Source organism: Rhamphochromis sp. 'chilingali', assembly GCF_963969265.1.
Source record: "Rhamphochromis sp. 'chilingali' genome assembly, chromosome: 14".
Classification (NCBI taxonomy): Eukaryota; Metazoa; Chordata; class Actinopteri; order Cichliformes; family Cichlidae; genus Rhamphochromis; species Rhamphochromis sp. 'chilingali'.
The window spans coordinates 7051014-7073500 of NC_137941.1; the positions used below are offsets into that span (position 1 = coordinate 7051014).

Here is a 22487-nt window from a genome sequence, read left to right on the forward strand (position 1 = left end):
CGGACAAAAGCATAAGAGCACTGCCTCCATTAAAACTGCAGACTTTTAGAGAATCAGAATGTGAGTCAAAACAGGGCCACTACAAAAGGTCAAAAAACTAATGGCTCTCCTCTAATTATTCCTCCCATTAGTGTTGTTCTTTTAAAGAATGAATTGCAGTCACAGTTTGTTTTTCCTGTAGCCAGCAGGAGCTTGTAAAATCAGAGAATAAAGATGGAGGGTTTTCACTGTTTTCATACAAAGTCAGGGACAAACCCATTAAAGCATGCGAAGGAGGAACTGGTCTTAAGTGAACTAATATGACGGGACTGGTCTCTTAAAATGTTAATCAAGGTTTTTCAGGCCTTCGGGATATAAATCAGCATTTGAGGGAAACTGGCAAACATGGTGAAGTTTGACTCAAGGCTGCCATCTAGTGGTGATTGCTGAGTGGATGCGCAGCAGGATAACTGAGGTTTGAAATGTTTCAGGACATTTAGGCCAAAGACTTGAAAAAATGTTGTTGCTGAAAGAATCACATGGAGGACAACTTTCTCTTCTTTATTTTCTTAAAGAAGAATGGGAATATAAATTTCTTCTGACACAAAATCCAAAGGAAACAGTCCTAAAATCTCTTTTTGATTTACAGTTTAGCTGTTGTGATTTACTTTACATACAGTACTGCGCAAAAGTCTTGACCCATCCCTCATTTCTTTATCTTGTGCGCCCAAGTCCTCTTGAGCAACAGTTTTTCAGGTTTCAGAAGCTCTTTCAAAGATTGTTTGTTTGTTTGTTCGTTTCTTTTCTTTTTTAGTTTCAGTTTGATTGACAACAGCTTTACAGCACAACTTTAAAATTATTGAAGCACTGTGGGATCATCCTGACAGACAACAGAATAAAAAGCTGAAACATCCAAAGAAGACCTTTGAATTTCCTTCGAGAAGCCTGGAAAACTATTCCTGAGGACTGCTCAAACGTATTTCTTGTTTTTGCATATTTAAAAATATTTTTAAAAATGCGACAAAGCAGCAGAGAAAAAGTCTGACAATGAAGAATCACAGAAGTTGGTTGGGTCAGATCATGTTGATGAATGCTGTGATCTGTGCTGTGAAAAATACACCTTGAAGCTCTGCTTTATTTTATTTTATTTAAAAAAAAAAAGCTGGACAGCACATGAGTGTTTATAATTTATACTCTTAATTAATTATGAAGGTTTTGAGGGTGCTGAGGCACCATCGTCAGGGCAGCTTTATTATTCTTTGAACTGTGAAGAGCAACAGCTTCACTCCTCATGTCACAGCAGCGGGAAACAGAACTGGTTCAGAGGTGCACCCTTTTTTCTTTTTACCCTGAGAAGGTCGGCTGGACAGAAACGTGTGATTTAATAAACTGAGGTTACACGAGAGTGTGGAGCTTAAAATTTATATTTTTAAAACAACAGTGGAAAACAAAAAGATGGATTTGAAGCCTGTAAAAATACTTATTTTTAAAGATCAGCAGAGAGAGAAATCTTCTGCTGTCTTAATGTTTCTGAAATGTTGCACTTTATTTTTATTTAACTATAGAATATAAATGATTTACAAGTTATTAGGTTCATTTTTTACTTGCACTTTATTCAGAAACACTTTCCCCCCTGTAGATTCTGTCTTGTGATACTGTAATAATTCTAAAACAGCTTCATTATGGTGCCATAAAATAGCTGTATAAATGGTAAATGGTAAATGGCCTGTATTTATATAGCGCTTTACTAGTCCCTGAGGACCCCAAAGCGCTTTACATATCCAGTCATCCACCCATTCACACACACATTCACACACTGGTGATGGCAAGCTACATTGTAGCCACAGCCACCCTGGGGCGCACTGACAGAGGCGAGGCTGCCGAACACTGGCGCCCCCTTGTGGCTTTTCTAGGTAACGCACACTAATTTAACAAATGTAAGCTTCATGTGGTCCAGCTCGATGTTTTTGTTTCTTAACATTATAGAAGAATCTGATTTAAGTGATTTTTCACAAAATATTTAAATATATAACTCCAAATATCTGAAACATATTTCACATCTCCAAACCAGAGTGTTACAGAGTGACCAGTTCATCCATAGTTTGGTGTTGAAGTATTGCAGACATACATGTGAGCAACCATAGGCGAGGAATACAGGACAGGAATATTAATTTTATATGAGAAAAAACAGAAACATAAGCATGTTTTTCAATAGCTGTCCAGCAGATGGAGCTCTTCACTCATTTTCCTCAGTAATCTGGAGTCACATGACATCTCTAAAGGAATCATGTGACTTTTGTCCTGAGCTCAGAGTCATGCAACATACATGTTAAACAAACGTGGTGCAGAATGACATGTGATCCCGATTTATGATATTTTATCTTTATTTCTGTTTGTTTCTGAGCGTAAACACCAGAATAAAAGATGAGGAGTGAGCTGTGTATATGGAGGACCAAAACTGCCACAGTTTAAATGTGGGGGAGGGGGGGGGAAAGGTCAAGAAAATAAGCCAAAACTATTTGCATGAATGAATTCATATTCAAGACAAATTTTAAAAGCAATTATCTACTTTTGTGCCTTTTATTTGATGTTGTATTAAACCCCCTTTTTATTTGAACCGTTATGATCATCCATCCATCCCTCTCCTCAGCCGCCTCCTTAACCTCATCCAGGGACACACTGACACATTCCCGTGCCAGCCAAGAGATGTAATCTCTCCAGCATGTCCTGGATCTACTCCAGGGGCCTCCTCCCAGTAGAATATGTCTAAAACACATCATCTAAGAGGCATCCATATCCGGCTCAGATGTCTGAACTACCACAAATGGTTCCTTTTGATTTGGAGGAGTAGCCGTTTCTACTTTGAGCGCCTCCCAAATGACCAAGTTGCTCACCATCACCTCTCTAAGGGAGAGCCCAGACACATTTCTGAAGAAGCTCATTTCCACCTCAAGTATCCACAGGAGCTCGCGGCCTGAGAGTAGAAATGTAGAACAACCAGTAAATCGAGAGTTTTACTTTCACCACTACAGACCAGCACAGCTTCCACATACCTGCTGATGCCACAGCAGTCGATGAGTCTCCTGCTTCACTCTCCTCATACTTAAACCAGGGGCGCCACCAAAGGGGGCCCGGGGGGGGGGCACCCTGATGGAAAAAATTCTGGAGGCACTCCTGACTTAAACTCAGTTCGGAGCAGCAGCTACTCTTCACTGCTGTCCATTTTCCAGCTGTGACTTTAAGGTGTTAATTCTCATCCCAGCCTCTTCACTCTCAGCTACAAACCTCTCCACTGTGAGGTCACGATCATCAAGACTGGCTTTTATTTTTTCATTCATCTTCTTCTTCCAGCTGCTTCCTTAGAGTGTCCAACCCTCTCTATTCCGCCTTCATATCTACATCTACATCCATGAACCACCTCTGAGATTTTCCTGTTTTCCTCCTGCCCTGCATTATCCAATATATTCACTCTCCCTTCTCTGCACATGTCCAAATCATCTCAGCCTTGTCCCTCTAACTTTGCCTATGCTCGACCTGAGCTGTCTCTCTCATGTAGTCTGATGTGTGAAACTCTCAGCATCTTTAGCTCTGACACCTCACTCACCAGCCCCTCACTCAGGACCAGTATGTATTTTACCCACCAATGAGGAGGCTGTCACAAAAGTGCAAATCATTCTGAAATTGTTCCACAATTTGCAAACAGCTTTTTGCAGATTGGTGAACTTCTGCCCCAAAAAGTCCCTTCAGCTGTTTCTTTTTAGTACCACTTACTTTTCCAGCCTTCTGTTGCCCCTGTTCCAACGTTGATAAGATGTCTTATTGCCATCAAATTCAAAATGAACTCATATTATTCATACAACAGTAAAATGTCTTAGTTTAAACGCTTGATATGTTTTCTCTGTTCTATTATAAATAAAATACAGGTTTATGATTCTGTTCACAGTGTCCAAACTTTTAATAAAAATAAAACACGTATAAAATACTAAGTGCACCTAGTATTAACTTATACTACAAGAGGAAGCTATGAGTTGACATCATTATAGACCGATTATATCCTGCAGGGCGTCTATTATTAGACTCCTTCTGTTAATACACAGAGTGACATGCAGTTCTTTGGCCGAGAGTGCATCATTGTACCAACGCAACAAATGGTAAATAGACTGGTTCTCATAGTGCTTTTCTGAGCTCTCAAAGCACTTTAAGAGTCACCAACAGAGGTCAGTTTTGTTTTCACTCGGTACAAACAGCGGGAAGTTTCAATTCATGGGTCTCAGCAGGGGTTTAATAGAGACTTCCCCTCACGACAGAGATATAAAGAGCTGAGGGTGGGCACAAGAGTATTCGGGTAGCAAGAATGCACAGTAATCTAAAAAAGCACTTCAAAATTACCCACCCAACTGTTAGACCTTTTATTACATCTGGATTTAGAAATCTGCTGCAAATTAAAAAAACAATGCTGCGAGTTGAACACAATATAAAAGTGCATGTGTAACACAAAAAATACTATTTTTGTCTCAGTGACCAAAAAAAGAGAAGAACACAATTTATCCAGTTATACTGAAATCAGGATGCCTTCATGGGCTTAAAATGTCCAACTTCACAGCAGAAAAATCCAGCTGCTGTAAAACTGTTCTTTTTAAATAGCTCATCCATCTGGATATTGTTAAAGCTTAAATTTGGGGTGTGGTCAGTTTGTTTAGATTTAATCTCTGTTAAATCACTGAACTGGATTTATTCATCTTATTTGTGCTCTTAGTGCCTTCCAGAGCATTTTAATGGATTATCGAAGAAATAATGTAGTCTGCTGGGTGGTTAATTGTACTAAAAGGCCATGCAAGAACCCCATACTTCAGTTTTAGTGAGTAGAATCCTAGGTTTACCTTCAGATGTTGCTTAGCACTAATTAGCAGATGTGTATCTGTGGAGCACATCTGCTAACCAAGACAGCTGATAGTGTAGCCCTCTATCCTCTTATCCAAATATGTCCATTTCTGGTTCCATACTTTGTCTTTATGTTTGTGTTTTCCTCATAAAACTTGTAGCATGACATGACAATAAAGGTTCCTTATAAATGTGGCTGTAGCTTCCAGTAACATAAAGCCAATGCAGAGGTGTCTTAAACCTTAAATTCTAGCTGAAGGCCACCAGAGGGCGATAGTTGTGGTTGCAAAAATGTGGATTCCAGAATGAGTTGTAAATCCGAAATTTAATCTGAAATGCCCCAAAACTTGGGTTTAATACATGAAAAGTCAGAGCTGCTTCACCAAACCATCCATCCATTCACTTCCGCTTATCCTTTTCAGGGTCGCGGGGGGCACTGGAGCCTTCCGCAGGCACAAGCATTCTCCACTGCAACCACTGAACATCCAAGGTATGGACATTGAGGCTGTGGACAGCTACAGGTACCTTGGTGTTCATCTGAACAATAGACTGGACTGGACTCATAACTCAGACGCCCTCTACAGGAAAGGGCAGAGCAGGCTGTACCTGCTGCGGAGACTCAGGTCATTTGGAGTGGAGGGCCCACTCCTGAAGACCTTCTATGACTCTGTTGTGGCTTCTGCTATCTTTTATGGTGTGGTCTGCTGGGGCGGCAGCATCTCTGCTGGGGACAGGAAGAGACTGAACAGGGTGATCCGAAGGGCCAGTTCTGTTCTAGGATGCCCTCTGGACCCAGTGGAGGTGGTGAGTGACAGGAGAATGGTGGCTAAGCTGTCATCACTGTTGGACAACATCTCCCACCCCATGCAGCAGACTGTGACAGCACTGAGCAGCTCCTTCAGTGGGAGACTGCGGCACCCACGGTGTGGGACGGAGAGATTTCGCAGGTCTTTCCTCCCCACTGCTGTCAGACTCCACAACAAAGACTTTAACTGATCAAACACACACATCCATACATATGCAATAATACTAAGTGCAATAATCCTTTCTGTCATCGTTGTATCTTTACTCAGTTGTATATAGCATTTGTATTTCTATTCTATTTTTATCTTATTGTATATTTATTTTATTTTATTCTACTGTATATAGTATTTTATTTTATTTTATTCTATTCTGTACAGTTGTGTACTGTATTTATTCTTATTGTATCCTAATTTTTGCCTCATAACTTTTGCACTGTCCACTTCCTGCTGTGACAAAACAAATTTCCCACGTGTGGGACTAATAAAGGTTATCTTATCTTATCCCAGCTGTCATAGGGCGAGAGGCGGGGTTAACCCTGGACAGGTCGCCAGTCTGTCGCAGGGCCAACACACACAGGGACAGACAACCATTTGCACTCACATTCACACCTAGTGGCAATTTATCCAATTAACCTATCCCCACAAGCTGCATGTCTTTGGACGGTGGGAGGAAGCCGGAGTACCCGGAGGGAACCCACGCAAACACGGGGAGAACATCCAAACTCCACACAGAAAGACCCCGGCCTGATGGTGGAATTGAACTCAGGACCTTCTTGCTGTGCGGCAACAGTGCTAACCACCGTGCCACCATGCTTCACTAAACCAAAGTTAAAAATCCAAGATGGTGGCAGGAAACGTAAACACCAGTAAAACTGTAAAACTTTTCATCGGTTCTGCCGCTGTTGTGTATTTGTGACTCTCTGGCAGGGTGCAAAGTACAGACATTCGGGATTTAAGTAGAAGTACAGATACTAGTGTTAAAAAATACTCCAGTAAAAGCTGAAGTACTGATTCGACTTCTTTACTCAAGTAAAAATGAAAAAAGTAGTGGCCCTGAAATGTACTCAAAGTAAGAAAGTAAAAAGTAGCTCCCTGAGGCACAAGACTCAGTTTCAATTTGTTATATAGGACACAAGGAGTAAAAGAGAATTCATATATATATTCTGTTGCCTACAGGTTGCCTCCACAGCTAAACAGAAAAATTAGTACAATCAGAGGTTAAAAGTGAGACTTGGCAAGTGGGAGAACACTGAGACCTGTGTAGTGACTCAGCGTGGGCTAGGTTGTTGAGCAGGTCACCTACTAATCTGTATGCCAACTATCCTGGGGCAAGAAACCAACCCAAGGTTGCTCTTTGATGTATCCATGGGAGTATGAATGTGTGTGAATGTTAGATAGAAGCACTTACATAAGCACTATATAAGACCCAGTGCATTTACCAAAATAGTAATGGCTCAAATTAATTCCTAATATGAGCTTCAGTAGATTTTCATAGTGTACAGGCTGTGATCAGCTGACCTGAGTGGATTTACACAACTGAATTCAAATGATACAGTTCATATAAAGTGAAAACTGAAAGCATCATATCTTAAATACAAATTCATCTCTGCTACACTTAATGTAACCTAACTCTGACCATGAGCACCACAGCCACTGTGCACACAATGCTGTGCTGTGAATTCACCACATTAATGCAAGCTTACCTGTTTATCCTGGACAAAACTAGCCAGTATTTTTATCCAACATTTGAATATCACAAAGTTAGAATAGCTTAGTTTGTTTTGCAGGACGTTATATAAAATTAAAATATATGATTTATCAAAACACATTATATATAAGTCCAATATGTGATTAAAATTATGATATTACATATAATCTGCAGACTATCAAGTGTCACTGAACAGTCTGCATCTTTTAATCCGACCTCTCTTCTTCGTCTCCAGTTCTGTCTTTCTTGTCTTTCTCCATTTCTTAGCGAAGTTAACTCTTTTCTTTCTTTTCTCTCCCCGTAAAATACAGCAGCTGGACCTTTAGCTAGCAACACACTGTGTGACAAAGTGCACACAAACATGTTTGCATGTTTGTTGAGCTGATAGGAACATTATGCCGTGTAAAATGCTAATTCCTCTTCTGGAGCTCTACCTAGATGCTCACAACATACAGACACCTGCACGCCTTTCTGGCCCACTTTAACCCCCCAAAACGCTATAAATGAAAACTGCGGAACCTAAAGTAACAAGTCTGTTTTGAAAATGTAAAAAGCAGAAAGTACAGATATTTATGTTAAAATGTAAGAAGTAGAAATAAAATACCCGGGGTAGTCTTGCTAAGGTAGAATGGAGGATTATCTGTGACCCATCCCACCTCATCACATCTGTTTTTTAGGAAGATTGTGATGATGGAAAAAGGTCCTGTCTGTGGTTTTCCTTTTGTCCCTTAGCCATGCATTAAACATCCTCTGAAGACAGACTTTATTCAGTGGAGACGAGGGAAAGGTTTCTAAATAAAGACAGGTTAAATAAAAACAAACAGCACTGTGAGGGTAACGACTTTAAAGTAAATCAAGTTACCTGTAAAGCAAGCACAGCTGTAATCTGATTGTGCCACAGCAGCCAAAGTTAGATAGCACATGCGCATTAGAGTACTTCATCTCCTCATGCACCCAGAGCTGATCACATTTCTCTGCCTTTGTGTCACAGAGACAAACAGTTTGACATTTATTGTCATCTGATGCAGAAGAAGAAACAAAGCTCGCGTGTGTTTACTTTGGCCGCTCTCGGAGAGGAAAGCTCTCCAGTGTAAATAGGGTAATTACATGTCTTCCTTTTGGGCGGGTGGGAGGGTAAATTGGTATAATCAAGGCAGCGGTTCAGCCTCTGGCATTGATGTAGGAATGAATTAGGACAGGCGCTCGCTCAAAGTGCCCCCTGGGTACTGAATGAAGGCATACTTCTCCCCTAAAATCACATCCTGCTGATAGAGCTGCGAGCCAGTCCGGTGACTGTACGAGCAAATGAAGTGACTGGAAGTGCAAGCTGGCAACTCAGACCTTTTACGCCTTTGTGCATTAAACAGCATTATTTTTATATACTGACAGAAAGCAAACTGGAAGATCTGTTTCATTCATCTGAGAAATCGAATGTGCGTGAAGCTAAAAAAAACATAAACAGGTGATGCTATATTACTTATTCGCTGAACCTTTCACGGCTCCGTCTCCTTCACGGCAGTATAGGACTGTAATTTATCTGGTAAACATGGAAATTTTATGCATCCCTCTCTGCTTTCATCCCATAAATAGTCCTTGGGTGAGATATTTTTAGCACTAAGCTATTTTTTTATGCGTCCTTGATGCTGAAGAAGTGCTGTAACCATTCTGTCGTCCCCCGGTCTCCAATTTGATTCTGCAGCAAACAGTCAGTCTTCAGTCTTTGATGCAGAGCTATTTATTACAGATTCTTCATCATTTTAACTGGTTTTTAAATTCGGGGAATGATTCAGCTCTTTCTCAGCTTCGCTCTGTCGAACAGTGTAATTACACTGAAGCTTAAACACGATACCAATGCAGATTTACTGGAATTTATCTTCCACCAAAGCTCATGGCTTATTTCTTCTTCTCTAGACAACAGTTTGGCTGCAGTTCCAGAAAATGTTGTACAAATAAAATAATTAAATTCCTAAAGTTATCTAAAGCTTCACTAATCTGGTCTGCACTCCAAAAAACACTTCACGCCACACTCCCATGATTTATACACTAATTTTTGGTTAACTAAAGGTCAGCGTCTCTACAAAAATCATATTCCACGTAGCTTCACTGCATGTTTTTCATTTACTCCCTGCTGTGACTCCAGGACCCACACTGCACTGATCAAAAGTGAGGCTTCAAGCCAACAAAAATGCCACAGTCATCAGTTGTTACAGCAAAAATCAGATAATGAGCCCACAGTATGTTTATGTTCAAACACCAGAGGTCTGCAGGGACACGGCTGGAGGTGGAGGCCAGGGAGAGGGGGATCTATACATCTCGCATCACAGCCTGTGTGTATGGTGATCAGCACAAACTTGTGTGGGACGTAAAGCTAAGAGGTTTTTATTTTATTCAATCTTCCCATCCATCGATTTTTTTAAGCCTTCATCCAATTCAGGGTCACAGGGCTGCAGGGTGACAGGCGGAGTACACCCTGGACAGTTCAATCAGTTCAGTTCACATTCAGCACGTAACCCGATATGCATGTTTCTGGATGTCAGAGTCCACACTGAAAGGCCTCAGCCGGCCGGATTCAAACCCAGGACGCTCTTGCTGTGAGGTGACAGTGCACACTGCTTTACCAATGTAAAGGAAGGAAGGAAATGCACTGAGCACAAAGAGAAGCTAACGTTTAGTCTTCATATTCTCCTTTAGTCCTAATCCCCAATGTTATCTGTTATTTCAGATGTTTTTTGGTCTAATAATCAATCGTTTAGTGAACATACATCGACTGGACGCCTTGCTTTGAGCTACAGTTTTATTGTGACATAGAAAATAGATGGAAAACTCTAAGAAAAACCTTTCAGTCATTAACATAAGTTTCAGTTTTATTTTGGCTGCGTTTCCTTCATCACTGGTTTTTCATCATATTACACCAAAATCTGCGTAGCTTCTGGTTTCGTGGTGACTCAGTTTTCCACCTCAGGCGAAGCGTAGGCAGCAAATGACAAACGCCTATCGTGGTTCTGGATTCTCCTGTTTTATTTTGCGTTATCGGTTTTACTTCCTCTGTTTGGTAATCGTCCATCCCGGCCTGATCAGGCTCACCTGTGCTGTCCTCCACACCTGCTTCCTCTCCCTCAATCACTCGTTCATTTAAATCCTCTCAGCTTCTTTGTCCTGTGGATCATTCTGCACTTATCTTGGTGTGAACGACCTCTGCCTGCTCTCCTTTTGATCGCTCGTCTTGCTGTCTGCCTCACCGTGTATTCCCACCACCTATTTTTTGATTTTTGGACTTTCATTCTCACTGCCAGCATCCTCCTGCTGTGGAAACCGTTGCAGTAGGTTAAAACCCACCCGCTCATTCAGTGTCTGGGTATTCTTTTGTTTCTTTAGTTTACACGCCTCTGTCAGTCCGCCCCAGGGCAGCTGTGGCTACACTGTAGCTTGCCATCACCAGTGTGTGAATGTGTGTGTGAATGGGTGGATGATTGTGTATAGTGTAAAGCACTTTGGGGTCCTTAGGACCAAGTAAAGCGCTATACAAATACAGACCATTTTATTTTTTACATGACCAGGCCAGGAAGCGATTCAGCACAATGCAATGAAGAATCAACTGTTTCCCATAAACAACAATCAGTCATCCACACTGTGCTCACACAGTTAGTGCTACTGTACAGATCAGAGATGTGCTTTTTTTCCATTGACGTAAAATACCAAAAACCTAACACTGCTGGGCAAAATAAATCAAACAATACATCAGTGAATGAAGGTAAAATACTGGGAAAGCTAATCATGGCAGGAGGTGACTCACAGCACACTTAAAGGACACCTCAATGGTGCTTTCAGATACCATCAATTAAAACAAAGACACGTGATACGTGCAAATTCCCATCACCTTGGGTTTGTAGACTTTGTGGTTTAAATAACCAAACGTTAACCGGAGTTGTTGAATTGCCTCGGGAATCCTATCGACGAGGGGCCCTGCAAGCTTTCAGCATCACTGCAGCTGTGCTATCCTCTCTGAGTGGGAACGCTGAAGAAAAATGCATGGATGTGACTCAGGTGTGCTCAGCTCCACTTTAAAATACTCATTCCACCCTTTCCCAGCTCATCATTCCTCCGGCCTGCTCAGAGAGTGTGAAATGGTTTTTGGTGGCGGGGAGATGACTGACTGTAGACTGAGAGCTAGCTGTAGCTACGGTCTCCCTGCCGTCATCTGAAATGGATGAAACTGGGGAGTGTTTTACCAGCAGGTGTTTTAACTCAAGAGCTGTTTGTCAAAGAAAGTGAAAACCGTATGTGCTGCTCGGTGGGGAAGCTAACACTGTACATGGAATTAGCATATTTTAAGGAAATGTGTAGAGAAATGTTTGAGCTGATTAAGTCTAAGAGTTGAAGCCAAAGAAACTGAAATTCTTTCAATTGCTGGCAGGATACCCAACTTCTTTTTCTCAAAATCAATCAAAATTTTCTTTTAATGACTGCCGGAAAAAAGCTGATATTTTGTAAATAATGCTTTTGCAGGAATTGACTACTTTGACTGTCAGGTGGATGGCTACACATGCAACTGTAGCTTCTAGCTATCAGGCTTCACCTCAGATAACTGGAGTCCCTGAACTGGACCTCAGGACTGAGTTTGTATCGGGGGTCTCATCCCAGAGCCAATCTGGGGTTTACTTGTATCCACCCAGTTGCCTGCATGTGTGGTTAAATGTACTAAGAACAAGTTGATGCTTCAGTTTTGGTGATTAAAATTCTGGCATCTTCTTCCCTGGCACTAATGATCAGGTATCAGCTGATTACAGCACGCCGCCATCTCATCTAAATATTCTCCCCAAAACACTGGAGTGACGTCAAGTCGTCTACGCTAACCCTTCATGTGTTTGTCTGCCGCGCCCTCATTAGGTTCACCTGTAGCCAATCAGGCCTGAGCTAAATATCTTCAAGTTCTCCATGCTGCAGTTAAAGATCTTTATTTTTGCTTTAAATTTGGATGTTTTTAACCAGCAGCACAACTTTGGTTTGGGATCTGGCCAGTAGCAGCTGTGAGTTTCTATCTTGAATTTAGGCAAAAATAATCTTTGATCTCACCGACTCATTTTATTCTTGATATCTTAAAAAGTAGAGGCTACTCTCGATCTGAAGCCTTATAATACAGAGCACCGATAGAACCAATAAAACCTTCCTTTTCTTTAACCTTTAGGCTACCGCTGACCCCTTTTATGTGGCTGTACGGGGCACTCATACACTCCCCCAATCAGATGTTTTAGAGTATCTGCTTCTATGTGGCAGCCGTGGAAGAGATGCAGCAGCAGACAATGGTTGAATCTTTGCCCTGGAGCTACTCTACATACACTGTTTAAAGGTTTTCTTGTACATTGAAATGAGGTCAGCCATGCCGCTGCCGTGACTCAAATAATGCAGCTTGCTGGACTCTATTTTTTTAAAATATGTATCTTAAATAAATCCATTAAATATACACGTAACAAGCTTTGATATGTCTTTAAATGAGTGTGAGCTGAGGAGATAAGTGAATGTAAATGTGGTGAGATTACAAGTGTCTTACTTATCAGTGGAGTAATTGCATCAGTGTGACAGTTCGGTCTGTGTGGTAATTTTTTATCGCCGTGAGGGACAAGACCTAATTGTTTACTTTTCCCAATTTATTGTAACTCGCAGCTGTCACATTAGCTCTCTTTTTGAAGTCCTTCCTGCTTAACTCTTCCTGCAGGAAGAAGCCACAGCAGTGAGCTTAAATGGCCACTGAAAACGCTGCTGTTACAGTCCAGACGACCACGAAACTCTTATATCGCTCAATGTGTGCAGACCAGTTTTGGATGTAACTACAGGAAGTAAATGTGGACTCGCACACCTGACAATGTGGCCCAGATTTGGATTGGATTGACTGGTGTCGACCATCTTTACATCAGATTATTGGTGAATGAACGGCACACAGACTGTTTCACTTTTCAGACCTGAAAGCTACAGCCATGTTTTTGTCCTGCTTTTTATCCTGGGGGCGTGTACGCCATAGTGGCTAATGTTGTTTGTATCTATACTTGAGTCTGCACTGCTGTGCCATCACAAGGGAACTGAGCTGTTGATGTTGGACTTGGAGCTGATCCAAGTGAGTCTAAATGTGTACAGACAGAGCCGAGAAAAGGAAAAATACACATCCTCTACAGTGGAAGAATACTTTATATACTGAGTGAGTATTTTGAGCGAGATGATACAGTTACAGCTGGTGACATTATGTTTAACAGGGGCATTATCCTTGTTGATGACTGGCTGACCAAAGCATCCAGGCCACGGGACGGCTTTGCAAACACAAAAGACAAGTTGTAGACAAGTTATTAATAATTCCAGTTTTTCAGTTTTTCTGCTGCTCCCGATGATGCCTGGAATGTAAAAACTGCCCAACCAATCAGGTGGTCAGGAGTAAAAGGACATTTTGTGTTTCTTGTTCAGACATGAACATGAGCGGGGGACTTGTTGTAAGCCTAATTATTTAAAAAATTGACGTCTCATGACATCTCAGTAGCGGTGTCCTTGGTTCAACCCCCGGCTGGGGGGAATTTTGTTGCACGTCATGGCCTTTCTCACCCACGTATCCACTTCCTGTCCACCTCTGCACCAAGAGCCCAAATAAAGAGAAAAATCTTTGTCTGATGATAGCTCCTTTAAAGAAGTTGTATGATTTATGAATTCTAAACTTATAAGTTGACTCACTGACACGTCTGTGTCTGTGACTGCAAAATGCTGATAAGGTTATGAGTAATACATACCCGGGGAGCTTCTTATCAAGAGCCTGACAACCCACTGTGATGAATACATGTTAATGTTATAAATAAATACATGATGAATAAAGACAGAGCGCAAAATAAAACAAACTTCTTTGCTTCTCTAGATTCGTGCCAGTACTGTAGACAGAAAACATCACATTAACTGAAATCAGCCTCCTACGCTCACCATCATCTGACCTCTGATCAAGTGACACCCACTGCTAATTTCTTTTAGAATTTCTGATGAGCTGATATGTGACTTGATGTGTGTCTTTTTCACTAAACATGAATGAACTGATTTGAGCTCCGCTGAGGAGGAGGAGAGGCTCCCTGGGATCAGTGCGATCTCATCTGAGTAAAATCATAAAATCAAAATCTTTTCCAGGAAGAAAAACAAATAGGATTTCTTCTTCATTCAAGCAGAATGAAGCCAAGTGCTTTTAAAAAAGGACTCGAGTAAATTATTAATCCGGGTCTCCTCCGCCTGTGCCATCCTAGCCTACTTTTCTTGGCACTTTGGGGGAAGCACACTGACTTGTTGCTCTCCATGACACTTCCCAGGCCATACATTATACATGCAGCTATTCTGCACAGATCATGCATACTCGTCATCACAGCCATGAAACTGGAGCTGCTGTACTGTGAAAGTCTTGAGCCACCCATTATTTCTTTATATTTTGCTACCAAGAAGCCAGACTCTGCACCGTTTTTGTTTTTAATTGGTTTAGAGCAGCAGATCTCCAGACTTTCTGAAGGTCTTCCAAATCTTTTCTTTAGACATTGGCTTGAAGCCTCATCAGAAATGGTCTCAGTGGCTGCCAAGAAGCCATTCTTAAGGGGGAGGCTCTGTTGGACATCTTGTCAATATCAGTGAAAACGAATGCAAGAAGGCACCATCAGATTTTGATCCACCATACATTTCCATCTGGAAAGCATTTGATTGGCATCAGCTTCATTTTTCAGAATGACAATGATTCCAAACTGACTGCCAGTGCAGTAAAATCATACTGGGATAAAGAATCATACAGTGGAATGCTATCAGTCATGGATTGGCCTCCCCATTCAAAGAAGAGCTTTGAATGTCCTTCAAGAAGCCTGGAGAACTATTCCTGAAGATTATTTAATGAAATTATAAGAAGGCTGCCTCAGAGAGTTCAGGGTGTGCTGAAGAATAAAGGTGATCATACTAAATATTGACATTCAAAGTCATTAGAATTGGCAAGAACGCTGTTTTCACCTTAAATCCTGTATTTTCATGTGTGTTGGCACGTATCTGAATAAATCACTGCAGCTATATCAACAACATATCAAGAAATGAGGGGTGGCTCAAGACTTTTGCACAGCACTGCAGGTGATGTTTTGTGATGTATTCAGGGTTAAAAACAGCTTAAACACTTAAAATTTCTAACACTGTTTTTAATGCCACATCACAGCTGACACAACCAGAGAAAATTACATCATTTCCTTCAGGTTGTTGGGTGTTTTTGGTGCGTTTAGATGCGACAAGTAAAGAAAGCTCTGCTAGGTTTTTCTTCATCCTCCACATCTCATATCACAGAGAACGAGGCCATTTATGTTTAATTTCAAGTCCTATGTTGTAATGGAGCTGATGGAGGGAGGCGCAGTTCATCAAACTGTCATTTTCGCTCACAATTCTGGCTTCTAGTCCATCAACAAACACCGTTTTGTCTGGTTTCACACATTCTCCTTCACTTTTGTCCCTCCATAAAAGTCCAGATTCACTCCCCAGCAGGCCGTGGCAGGCTGACATCACTTCTTATTAAGATATTTCATTGATTTTATAATTAAAGTTAATGGAAATTCACTTAATTAAAGAGACATACCTGTTTTTTAATTAATCCAAAGTCTGTTAAGTAACCATGTTAAATAATCTCCGGGAACACCATAATCTGGTGTTAAGTTCTTACAGTCTCTTATAGTCAGCACAAGAAACAAGTAAGAAATAAGGTCAGCTTAAAGCGCCGCACTGAAAGGACGCATTACACTTACAGTGATGATGTGTGTCACTGTCATGTGCATCAATCATACGTTCCCTGAGATGGCACTCAGTCATAAACACAGCTGCACATTAATACAAATGTAATATGGATGGAGCTTTTGTACTGCAAGCATCATTCACCCATTCATACACACACATTCTATGCCTAAGCTCATTTAACCTAACCTCACACACTCCAACCAATGCACTGGAGGAAACTCAGGGTTCAGTATCTTACCCAGCGATACTTGGTCATGCAGAAAGGCCAGACGTCACTGGACTTAAACTCCATCTCTCTGCTTGCTAGCAGAAAGTGCTGCTGCTTTCAGTAACCTGCATTTTGGATATTTTGATTGGCGCGTGACCAGAGCCTGACAACCAATCCTATTGGACTAGAGCGAGTCAGTCAGTCTTACAATGAGAGCTTTGTTAGGACCAGCGGTGGAACAATCAAGTATTGATGCATTTATTGTAAAGCTTTAGTTCATTTTTATTTAGCAGGCTTAAAAATATATGATGCTGTATTATTTTTAGATAAAGTTACCCAGCAGTATAAACAGTAAGTAAAATCATCTCCAGATGCAACATTAAAGCGATATTCACATGAATGAAAATCTGATTATGTTGTGTATTTGCCTCTGCGTAAAAGAGTTTTTAACCTCCACAAAAAGGAAAAACATCCAGACTGTGGTTTTAAAAATATTAACTGGATTTTTAAAAGTGGGTTTAATTTACAGAAGAATGAAACACAAATTTGTTTATTCAGTGGTGGGAAATAATTATACATTCTTCTTCTGTCAAGCAAGGTAACAGACTTACTGCTTCAACAACATATGGACCAATCTTTCTTATATATATCGCCTCTGTCAGTGCGCCCCAGGGTGGCTGTGGCTACAATGTAGCTTGCCATCACCAGTGTGTGAATGTGTGTGTGAATGGGTGGATGACAGGTTGTGTAAAGCGCTTTGGGGTCCTTAGGGACTAGAAAAGCGCTATACAAATACAGGCCATTTACCATTTACCATATTCATGTATGTAGGGTACTTTTGGTACTTTAAGTATAATTTGGTATTAATGTATCTGTGGTTAAACAGGGACTTCTAGGTAAAGGGTCAACATGCTTCCTTTCACAAAAGTACCTTACAAAAAGTACCTATCAGAGGTACTTTTGAAAGGTACTTTTTCTCATTACCTGAAAACTTTCACCAGCAGGGGGCAGCAGTTAACATCTAATGCAAAGATATTTCTGATCTGCTGCTGCTTTTTTAAACGTTTAATATTTCCTTTTAACTCCGCCTAAATTTCCTCAAGAGTAAATTGTGAAACAAAAATAATGATTTGTCTGGTTGACTCACTACACCATCTAGTGGTGCTAATTTGCATGGCATAAAAGTACAGCCTGACCCTAGTTCACCTTCAGTAGGTATCTCTTCAACACAGTACAAAGATGTTTTGGATATAAAGTCTTAGCAACCTTTTTTTCATATTCTTGAGCTTTAAATACTTATGCAGCTTCTTTTTGAGTAATACACCCATATGGAGGCTCAGGGGGCCTGGAAATCATATTAAATGTTCTCCACTCTTCTACAGTTTATTTATTTCTGATCAAATATCCTGATGTTCTCATTATTTAAAACATGTGTATTTTAGAGATTTTAAAATTGCACTATACGATTAACATCTTTTTAATTTTAGGACTTTAGAGCCTGGTGTGAGACATCCTGAAACCTATAAGGCCTCATTTTCAGATTAATGAATTCAAAACCTTGTTAATTTTTAAGAATCTGCAGGAAGCCTGGTATTTAAACACACACTCACACACAGACACACACAGAAAACCAATGAGCATGACATTTCAGCGCGCAGGTCAGTGCTGTGCGTCCTCACCCTTCCAGCTGCTGTGCGTATCCACGGAGACAGATGTCAGCAGAGGCAGCAGGCTGAGCAGCGACCACCGAGGTCCAGAGCATCCCTCGTCCGCCTCACATCGGCAGACCACCCGAGGAGGAGCAGTGCCGCGACTCCACGATCTGGGTCAGAGTCATCCTGAAGAAGAACGCAGACATCACAGGCCCGCATGGATCCTAACATCCAGCCGCAGTCGCAGCATCCTCCTCCTCCTCCGTCTGCAGCTGCTTCGGATGCAATGAATTCCACCGAGACTCAGACGGGAGCAAATCCATGAGGTTCTCTCATCCACGCTCGACGACGGCTCTCTGCTGCTGTATGAGAATCTAACTGCATCAAGCATCAGTGAAAGACTGCCTCCTCCTCTTCCTCCTCCTCCTCCTCTCCCTGCCTCTGCCTAATTCCCTGCTTTATCGCTCTATTTCTGTCTTTCTCTAATGCTCACCCATATTTCCACTTCACTGCGCCCTCTTCCTCTCTCTCTCTCCCGCTCTTCCTCTCTAATTCTCAGCTGTGTCTCAGCACTCCGCTCAGCCTGTGCCCAGAGGATGTTGAACATGTGTTCAGGATGGGGGTTGGGGGACTAATGACTTCATAGGTGGCACTCTTACTTCTCCCACTGATAGGTTAGGGAGGACGGCACCCTGCGCTAACTGTTTAAAGATAAAAATCAGAGCCTGGCCTCTTTTTTTTCCCGTCTTTGTAAACGTTCCTATATTTGAAGCAAACACTTGCTTAGATGAGATTAACCATGAGGCTGAAGGAAATCTGTGGAAGGACAGCTCTGCAGGAATGAAATGAGAGGAGGGATGAGTGAGCCACAGTACTCCACGTTATAGAAGAGGAGCAGAGGGGAAAGGGAAGATGTGGGAGGCAGAATAAAAATGGACAAACAGTGGAAAGAGGGAGGGGGGAGGAGAAAAGAGAGCTTTGGAATATTTATAGAAGACTGAAGCGGAGAAATAAGCTCTATTTCTGTGCTGTGACACCCGGTTGCATCTCGGATGATACACTGTCAGGCTAAGTCAAATCAAAGGCATCCTATGGTGCCTCTGCAGCAGCAAGCAAAGAGAAATTTGCCTTTATTTCGAGCAGATTACACATTTCGTTCAGGCTTCGGTGGCAAAGCATCTCTGATTCCGGGATCTGCAGACGGAAGAGTGCTTAATCAAGGAAATGATGGCCTTGTGACAATCATGAGAGCCGCTTGACTGAGTCACAAAACTGGTGTGGTCTGCTGGGGGGCAGCATCTCTGCTGGGGACAGGAAGAGACTGAACAGGGTGATCCGAAGGGCCAGCTCTGTTCTAGGATGCCCTCTGGACCCAGTGGAGGTGGTGAGTGACAGGAGAATGGCGGCTAAGCTGTCATCCCTGTTGGACAACGTCTCCCACCCCATGCAGCAGACTGTGACAGCACTGAGCAGCTCCTTCAGTGGGAGACTGCGGCACCCACGGTGTGGGACGGAGAGATTTCGCAGGTCTTTCCTCCCCACTGCTGTCAGACTCCACAACAAAGACTTTAACTGAACAAACACACACATCCACACATGTGCAATAACACTAAGTGCAATAATCCTTTCTGGCATCGTTGTATTTTTACTCAGTTGTATATAGCATTCGTATTCTATTTTTATCTTATTGTATATTTTTATTCTATTTTATTCTACTGTATATAGTATATTATTTTATTCTATTCTGTACAGCTGTGTACTGTATTTATTCTTATTGTATTCTAATTTTTGCGTCATAACTTTTGCACTGTCCACTTCCTGCTGTGACAAAACAAATTTCCCACGTGTGGGACTAATAAAGGTTATCTTATCTTATCTTATCTTAAAACGAGGTTAATGTGGGAGGGAGAAGAAGGGGGTGCACAAATATGAAATCCAAATAAAAAATCCTTTCCCTGTTAACCGAGGAGGAATGAGTCAAAATAGATTCAATGTTCCAGACACGTCACTCTGACTGCAAATTTAAAAACGTACGTTCATACGTCTGTGTGTGTGCGTGTGTGTGGAGAACAGGATACCTCTGGGCTTATGCTGTGACCTAGATAAGGCCTTGATGCTCCCAAGTCTGTCAGGCAGAGTGTATCCGAGTGTGTGTGTGTGTGTGTGTGTGTGTGTGTGTGGCATCCCATAGAGTAAATGCATGTGTGTCTAAATGCAGAAGAGAGAGAGAGATGAAACGAAGCTGCACGGCTGCGATGCCTGTGTGACTAAGAGCCTCAGCTGGATGACATACAAATGGGTGACCGTTCACACAGCAAGAAAGCTAATCCAAACACACAGGGATACAAAAACTGCAAGTCTTCAGCCTCTCGCTGCAACCTTACGTCACATTGAATGCAGAAAACCTGTAAAATTACACAACATAACGAAAGCATAGTAAACTCAAGCCCTGATGCCAAAGCTCGTCCCTCTCCATGCAAGACTCAGTGAATCACCCCTCCACCGTTTGGGTGTAAAGCTTAACAGCTTAACGCCCACTATGGATGTAGATTAGATTGTTACGGGCTCTTAGATTTCCCTTCCATATGGCATAAAATTAAACACTTCTGAGGCTTTTTACCTCCATATAGCCCAGATTAATATAACATAATGAACCAAACCCATACCCCCTTCACTCTATTACTCTGCAGCTATTCAGTGCATTATCAGAATCAGAATCAGAATCAGAATACTTTATTGATCCCTGGGGGAAATTATTTTTTGTTACAGTGCTCCATTTTAAACCAACATTAAGACAAGACAGACAATACACTAACTAAGAATAGTACAATATATACATATATATACATACATACATACATAAGTCACTCATAAATAAATAGTTGGAAAAGAAACATGTGTAGTTGTAGCAGTAACCAGTGTGTTAAGTGGATGCGTTGTACAGGGAGATGGCCACAGGCAGGAATGATTTCCTGTGTCGTTCAGTGGTGCTTTTCGGTAATCTCAGTCTCTCACTGAACGTGCTCCTGTGACTGACCAACATGTCATGGAGTGGGTGGGAGGTGTTATCCAACATTGTCTTTATCTTGGACAGCATCCGCCTCTCCGACACCACCTTGAGGGAGTCCAGCTCCATCCCCACAACATTGCTGGCCTTACGGATCAGTTTATTAAGTCTGTTGGCATCTGCGACCCTCAGCCTGCTCCCCCAGCATGCAACAGCATAGAGGATCGCACTGGCCACAACAGACTCATAGAAAATCCTCAGCATTTTCTGGCAGATGTTGAAGGACCTCAGTCGCCTCAAAAAATAGAGACGACTCTGGCCCTTCCTGTAAAGTGCTGTGGTGTTTTTAGCCCAGTCCAGTTTATTGTCAATGTGTACTCCAAGGTATTTATAGTCCTCCACAATGTCAACACTGACCCCCTGAATTGAAACAGGGGTCAAGTGTTTCCTGGTCTTCCTGAAGTCCACGATCAGTTCCTTGGTCTTTGCCACGTTGAGCTGCAGATGATTCTGCTCACACCACGTGACAAAGGAGTCGACCACAGCCCGGTACTCTGTCTCATCATCCCTGCTGATGCATCCAACCACCGCAGAGTCATCAGAAAACTTCTGAAGATGGCATGTCTCTGTGCAGTGGCTGAAGTCTGTGGTGTAGAGGGTGAAGAGGAAGGGGGAGAGGACAGTCCCCTGTGGTGCCCCTGTGTTGCTGATCACCTTGTCAGACACACACTGTGGGAGACGTACATATTGTGGTCTTCCTGTCAGGTAATCAACAATCCAGGACACCAGAGAAGCATCCACCTGCATCGCTGCTAACTTATCACCCAGGAGGGTCGGCCTGATGGTGTTGAAAGCACTGGAAAAGTCAAAAAACATGACCCTCACAGTGCTCGCTTATGTAAAAATGACAGGAATCATTTCGCCCCAGTTAATTCTTGACCTGTCCTCTGGCCAGATTTGTCATTAAAGGGTTAATCCCGTGCAGCAGGAGCTCTGAAAATTTAACGAAAGGACAGAAAACTCGGTAGGCTTTAAACGGGCGCGGGACAAAAATAGCAGTTTCTCACACAGATGGCGACTCTCCCACAGAGTCACGCATGGCAAAAAAAATGATGGGAAAAAACTCATCAGCAGAGACTCATCAGTAAACACAAGCGTCCTATTTGCTCCAAACAGGATATGACACACATGCATGTGGAGAGCGCTGTCTCCAATTTCACTCTGGAGAGCGACACGCTCAAAATGTCACCGTTTTCACTCTTTGGCAAGTTCAGAGACTTTGAAGTAAATACTCCCAAAGCAGGAAGGCATTCAGAGGTCAGGTGTGTTATTCTACACAGACTCTTGAAAAAAAAAAAACCCCACCAAAAGTATAAAAGTGGCAGTAACTCATAAACGGTTCAACACTCCTGTCAAACTCGTTGAATTAAAGTTGACATTCTGCACTTCAATCACATGCTGTTTGGTTGATTTAAAATCTACTTAT

General features: G+C 42.0%; 1 protein-coding gene across 1 annotated transcript in view; it reads right to left on the reverse strand.

Moving 5' to 3' along the window:
- Nucleotides 1-18369, reverse strand: part of LOC308409585 (nck-associated protein 5-like) — a 97252-nt gene extending 78883 nt beyond the window's left edge. Inside the window, exon 1 of the mRNA XM_080902434.1 lies at nt 18022-18369. The gene's annotated coding sequence lies outside the window, so the exon portion shown is untranslated. The remainder of the gene's footprint in view (nt 1-18021) is intronic.
- Between the last annotated feature and the right edge of the window lie 4118 nt (nt 18370-22487).